Raw genomic sequence first — 7,284 nt, forward strand, 5'->3', positions numbered from 1 at the left:
ATCCTCTACGGACTACGAAATAAGGATTTACCGGTAGGTATATTAAAATCCTATTATTATTGTGCAAGCAGGACAGCACTTTCTCTTCTTTGCTGTTTTATTATTGCAAAACCCATGTCACCTATAGTAATCCCACATGAGCGTTCATGTCACCTCTAGTAATCCCATATGAGCGCCCATGTCACCTCTAGTAATCCCACATGAGTGTCCATGTAACCTCTAGTAATCCCACATGAGCGTCCGTGTCACCTCTAGAAATCCCACATGAGCGTCCATGTCACCTCTAGTAATCCCACATGAGCGTCCATGTCACCTCTAGTAATCCCACATGAGCGTCCATGTCACCTCTAGTAATCCCACATGAGCGCCCATGTCACCTCTAGTAAACCTACGAGTGTCCATGTCACCTCTAGTAATCCCACATGAGCGTCCATGTCACCTCTAGTAATCCCACATGAGCGTCCATGTCACCTCTAGTAATCCCACATGAGCGTCCGTGTCACCTCTAGTAATCCCACATGAGCGCCCGTGTCACCTCTAGTAATCCCACGAGCGCCCGTGTCACCTCTAGTAATCCCACATGAGCGTCCATGTAACCTCTAGTAATCCCACATGAGCGTCCATGTCATAGAAACATAGAATTTGACGGCGGATAAGAACCACTTGGCCCATCTAGTCTGCCCCCCCTTTTTTTTTTTTACATTCTTTTTATCTCTAACCTTATTTGATCCTTATTTCTTTGTAAGGATATCCTTATGTCTATCCCATGCGTGTTTAATTTGCTCTAATGTTTTAGCCTTTACCACCTCCGATGGGAGGCTATTCCACTTGTCCACTACCCTTTCTATGAAGTAATTTTTCCGCAAATTTCCCCCTGAACCCCACCCCCCCCACTCCCGTCTCAGTGCATGTCCCCGTGTTCTATTGCTTCTCTTCATTTGGAGAATGGACTTTGTTAAAACCCTTGATATATTTGAAAGTTTCTATCATGTTCCCCCTTTCCCTTCTCTGCTCCAAACTATACATATTGAGATTTCTTAGTCTTTCTGGGTATGTTTTGTAATGTAGGCCATGCACCATTTTAGTTGCCCTCCTTTGTACAGTTTCTAATGTATTAATATCCTTTTGAAGATATGGCCTCCAGAATTGAACACTGTATTCTAGATGAGGCCATACCAATGACCTATACAGTGGCATTATTACTTCTTTCTTTCTGCTGCTGATTCCTCTCCCAATGCAGCCAAGCATCTGACTAGCCTTCCTCATTGCTTTGTTACATTGCTTACCTGCCTATAAGTCATCTGAAATAGTGACTCCTAGATCCCTTTCCTCCTCAGTAGTTTCCAGTATAGTGCCATTACTACTATATTTAGCCTTTGGATTTTTGAGACCCAAGTGCATGATTTTGCATTTGTCACCTCTAGTACTCCCACATGAGCGTCCATGTCACATCTAGTAATCCCACATGAGCGTTCAGTGTTGATCAAGCTCCAGTCTAAGCATCCTAGCTTTTTTTGTTTTTTAATAAACATAAAAGCAATGATTTCAGGAAAAAATGTCAGTTTATAGAATTATATATTGTGTCCTGTAACACCCTGGGTCTTGTCTATTCATTTTATATATTAATGTATTTTATTTCCAGCAGATGGACACACAAGCAGGAACATCTCAGAAGGACATCTAATGTTATCCCTGGATTCTGAAATAACCGATAACGACAGTAGACAGGATTCTCCAGGAGCTAACCCCATTACCCCAATTATACATCCAGCTCTATCAGCTGATCCCTCTGATACTGGGAAATGTTCTCCTGATCACTCTGATATTGGTGCATCTGTTACAGCTCTGACAGTAAATACAGTGTTTCCCTGTTCTATAGATGCCAAATGTTTTACACAGAACACAAAGCGTATTACCAATCAGCCAGCTAAGGCAGGTGAGAGGCCATTTCCATGTTCTGAGTGTAGGAAATGTTTTGCACAGAAATCAGCTCTTGTTATACATCAGAGAAGTCACACAGGTGAGAAGCCATATTCCTGTTCTGAGTGTGGGAAATGTTTTGCACATAGCTCACATTTTGTTATTCATCAGCATGCTCACACAGGTGAGATGCCATTTTCCTGTTCTGAGTGTGGGAAATGTTTTCCACGGAAATCACATCTTGTTAATCATCAGAGAAGTCACACAGGTGAGAAGCCATATTCCTGTTCTGAGTGTGGGAAATGTTTTGCACTGAAATCAAATCTTGTCACACATCAGAGAAGTCACACAGGTGAGAAGCCATATTCCTGTTTTGAGTGTAGGAAATGTTTCACACATAAATCAGCTCTTGTTACACATCAGAGAAGTCATACAGGTGAGAAGCCGTATTCCTGTTCTGCGTGTAAGAAATGTTTTGCACGGAAATCACATCTTGTTTTACATCAGAGAAGTCACACAGGTGAGAAGCCATATTCCTGTTCTGAGTGTGGGAAATGTTTTGCACAGAAATCAAATCTTGTCACACATCAGAGTAGTCACACAGGTGAGAAGACATATTCCTGTTTTGAGTGTAGGAAATGTTTCACACAGAAATCAGCTCTTGTTATACATCAGAGAAGTCACACAGGTGAGAAGCCATTTTCCTGTTCTGAGTGTGGGAAATGTTTTGTACGGAAATTAAATCTTGTTTTACATCAGAGAAGTCACGCAGGTGAGAAGCCATTTTCCTGTTCTGAGTGTGGGAAATGTTTTGTACGGAAATCAAATCTTGTTTTACATCAGAGAAGTCACACAGGTGAGAAGCCATTTTACTGTTCTGAGTGTGGGAAATGTTTTGCACAGAAATCACATCTTGTTTTACATCAGAGAAGTCACACAGGTGAGAAGCCATTTTCCTGTTCTGAGTGTGGGAAATGTTTTGTACGGAAATCAGATCTTGTTTTACATCAGAGAAGTCACACAGGTGAGAAGCCATTTTCCTGTTCTGAGTGTGGGAAATGTTTTGTACGGAAATCAGATCTTGTTTTACATCAGAGAAGTCACACAGGTGAGAAGCCATTTTCCTGTTCTGAGTGTGGGAAATGTTTTGTACGGAAATCAGATCTTGTCACACATCAGAGAAGTCACACAGGTGAGAAGCCATATTCCTGTTTTGAGTGTAGGAAATGTTTCACACAGAAATTAGCTCTTGTTATACATCAGAGAAGTCACACAGGTGAGAAGCCATTTTCCTGTTCTGAGTGTGGGAAATGTTTTGTACGGAAATCAGATCTTGTTTTACATCGGAGAAGTCACACAGGTGAGAAGCCATTTTCCTGTTCTGAGTGTGGGAAATGTTTTGTACGGAAATCAGATCTTGTCACACATCAGAGAAGTCACACAGGTGAGAAGCCATTTTCATGCTGTGAGAGAAATAAATCCGCTCTTGTTGAACATATTAGACATTACCCAAGTACGGAACCATTTCCATCTTCTGGAGTATAATTATCACTGTCGTCCAATGTTCCTCAAGGGTGAATCCTATCTCTTATGCTTTATAAAATATACATGCTACCACTGGGTGAGATAATCAGACGTCATGGCCTGGTCTACCACTGCTATGCTGATTACCTGCTTTTTGCTCCATGTACTGAGAACCAAATACCAATCCTAGCTGAGCGCCAGGGGTGGATGATGCCAGTTGGCTGTGACTCAGTCTTTGTGAAACATAGTAGAAGCTTCCCAACAAAGGACAAGACTACAGCTTTACCAACCATCTGGATTTATGCTTTGGTGTTCAGAATTGCAAAATACTGAACATGTGCTGAATCTTTGTGTTGTCCTGGTATGTGGCTGACACAGACATCAGGTATCCACCACATACAAATCCACATTCTTCCATCTGTGGACCATAGACAGAATCAAGCACTTCATTCCCTCAGAAGTTCATAGACTACTGCAATGCCATCTACCTGGGTCACCCAGCAAAAGAATTACAGAGCTTGCAGCTAGTACAGAATGCAGCAGCCAAGCTGTTACCTAACCCGCCCGTTCCTGCCACATAACACCCATTCTCTACTCCCTTCACCGGCTGCCTGTAAGATGGAAAATCTATTTCATAATTGGCTAACTGACCTTCCCAGCACAACATTACATGGTCCAAGGTACTAGAAGCAGCTTCTGCGTCCTTACTGCCCTGCTTACTTCTACATATGAAGGACTGTTACCAGCAGTACCAAGAATCTCCTGTCATTCATTTATGGGTTGAACTTTTAGCTTTGCAGTCCTGACCATGGAACTCACTGCCTTGCACAGTCCAAAAGACCACCACTCTAGAGACCTTCACAAGCAGACTGGTGACTGCTACTCACACTTTTCATTAATGTACCTCTATTTACTTCCTAAATAATACATCCCAAATGCTTAGGTCTTTTTTCTGCTGTTTATTTTGTATCTTGTTCTTTGTGTAAATGTGAATGTCTAATACCAGTTTCCACAATCTGTATTGCTGCACGACAATATGGCGGCCATTGGAACGTGTTTTCACTTCTAGTTTGCCTAACTTGTTGCAGACACTCATCTTGATAAGGAGTGTTGAGTGTTTTCTGATACAAGATCCTATCCATATATACCCTGTACATTACCATGTGCATTAGAGTCACCCGGGTTCCATCTGCGGTGGTTTGTTGTATGTTACATCTATATGGTGCAGATACTCCCCTGTATGATTTCATAATAAAAGCTTTTGTTTGCGTCTAATTATTACATTAAAGCTTTTATTTTTTTTATCTGTTTTATATTCCCGTCTGAGTAATTACGCCATAATGTCTAATCTCGGAGTGGACACCAGAAGAAACCTTTGTAAGTGTTCCATCATTCTGTTTTGTGTAAGCATACAGGTAAGTGATGGCACGGTGGTCACTGACAGTCACATTCAGGTGGTATAATGGAAGTGGGACTGTCTGGGCTTCTTCTAGTCTACTGCAGAAATAAAAAAATCAGCCTTTATCCTGCTTAAAAAAAAATTAAAAAGCCCATAAATCAAGCTTGGTCGGTCAAGACAGAGGCCACATTAATTGTGGGCCATCATATAGGCTGAGGACCCATGCTTCTGGAATATATGGCATAACTCCCTCTTCGCCCACAAAACCTTCCCTTCACCATTCACAATGTCTACCATTGCCCCTTCAGAAGGGACACAACTTTCCTTTGCTTTTTCTACCTCCTCCTGTACAGAGCCCAGGACCACCTCCATGACCATTTCATGTTTATCTGGAGGCCTGGCATCTGGGAGGTTCATGGCCTGAGATGACCACAGAACCACTAGGTAGTGGGCAAGAAGAATCCACAGCCTCCTGAGGAACTGGAGAGTCCAAGGATCCACCCCACATGAGGCAGAGAAGGGTCAACCACAGGGTCTGGCTCACCAATTTCCTTCCTAAAAGCTGCTCTTTACCCAGTTTGGAACCTGTGGGCTCCCACTCCAATTTCCCTTGAGAGTCCTTACCCTCACTAATCCCCTCTGAACCTACCAGTTGCTTCCCCTTCCAACCACTCCTCCTTTTTAAGTTTTTCACCACCTGCTGTGTGAGTCCCATCCAACTACTCCATTCCTTGACTCATTGGTGTAGCAACCCCCTTCTCCCCCCACACCCCACTGCTACACTGCAGTTAAGCTGTGAGACTTGCTGCTAGCAGTACTCACTACTCAGCACACACACTCACATCATGATTACACAGCTGTGCCAGAGACTCTGTCTCACTGACAACCAGGACGAGACACTCCCAGAAAGGCATATATGTATGAGTACGGAGAGAGTGGGCGCAGTGGGGCTGCATGACTGACACCCAGGACGAGACACTCCCAGAAAGGCATGTATGTATGAGTACGGAGAGACTGGGAGCAGTGGGGCTGCATGACTGACAGCCAGGACGAGACACTCCCAGAAAGGCATGTATGTATGAGTACGGAGAGAGTGGGCGCAGTGGGGCTGCATGACTGACAGCTGAGCCTGTCACGTCAGTGAGATGACAAAATGCAAGATATAATTACCTAGCTAAATCAGGCGCTAATGCAATATTACATGTATTAAATGAGCACCAAATATATTGATTATTAGATAGCAGCTCTTATGCGGCAACTGGATGCCTCAGACGATATAGATTGTATCTCACAAAGTAGACGTGATTCCGCACCAGTTTTCTGAAGGTACAGAAAAAATAGTGATAACAATAATGATAGAGTACCAGAATAACATATGATATGTACGAATGATTCGTATTTTGATTGATAAGTCTGGTGGTTCACCCAGAGTCAGAAACAACTGGGAAGAAAAGGATTTACAGAAGACTCTTGTGTGGGTGCACTCTTGTTTATATTTGTTAGTATGAAGATATTAAAACATAACTTTTATTAACTCATTACTCTAAGAAAAAAAATCCACACTTATATAGTCCACCACAATTATTAAACTTAAGGAAATGTAGACATTTTTTAGAAAATTGGAAATGTTCTGGTTAGTCTATATTAGTAGACTTCAGGAGGGATGTAGACACTCTGGCTCTACATCCTAATCCTATCCCACCAGCACAAGCTCAGCTTGTATTAATAAGACCTCCAAGGGTCATTGAACTGAATTATAGTCAAAAATGTAGATCCTGATTAGTATTGACCAATTTTGGATCTATAATGAATAAAGGGAAACGGTACACAGATCAGAAGAATAAGCAAAAGAAATGATTCAGGGAGAATGTGGTGATCCTTCTGTTGGCTAAGAGTCGAGGAGGTCACGAATTACAACACCGGGTATTCTCTGGGGGTCACCCTCACAGATACTGACCCAGCCCACCACCGTTTTGCTTCCAAGATCGGACGAGATCAGGCTTTATCGGTGGGGTATGGTAGTAATTTATGCTTTCATTAAGGCCCATAGATTGTTTAAGTTTCAATAGAGACATAAAAGAGCGCTGATGGTATATAAATAAAAATATTTCTAATATTTATTACAGTTCAACACAATAAAAACAGTTATGCCAATAATAACCAGATAAAATGTAGCCACAATATTTCTGATTGTATATAAACTGTACACAGATTCAGCTGTAATCACTCACATTAGATCGATTGTATTTAAATGCAGCTGAATCAGCTGATATGTGCAGTACTGCGGTCCATTAATTAACATATTAGAGTGTAGGAGGACTCCAATTTATGTATATACCAGAGGGATCCCACGGTATGAAAGTGGATAATTTAAGTAGTTCAATATCCTCACTTATAGGTCAGTGTTCTCACCCAATGTTGGTAATCTCCGCTGGTTCCCG

General features: G+C 42.0%; 1 pseudogene; it reads right to left on the reverse strand.

Annotated features, from left to right (window-relative positions):
• Positions 1 to 6,751: 6,751 nt before the first annotated feature.
• Positions 6,752 to 6,870, reverse strand: LOC134990250 (5S ribosomal RNA; annotated as a pseudogene).
• Positions 6,871 to 7,284: the final 414 nt, after the last annotated feature.

The sequence above is a fragment of the Pseudophryne corroboree genome, unplaced genomic scaffold, assembly GCF_028390025.1.
Source record: "Pseudophryne corroboree isolate aPseCor3 unplaced genomic scaffold, aPseCor3.hap2 scaffold_1151, whole genome shotgun sequence".
NCBI classification, from domain to species: Eukaryota; Metazoa; Chordata; class Amphibia; order Anura; family Myobatrachidae; genus Pseudophryne; species Pseudophryne corroboree.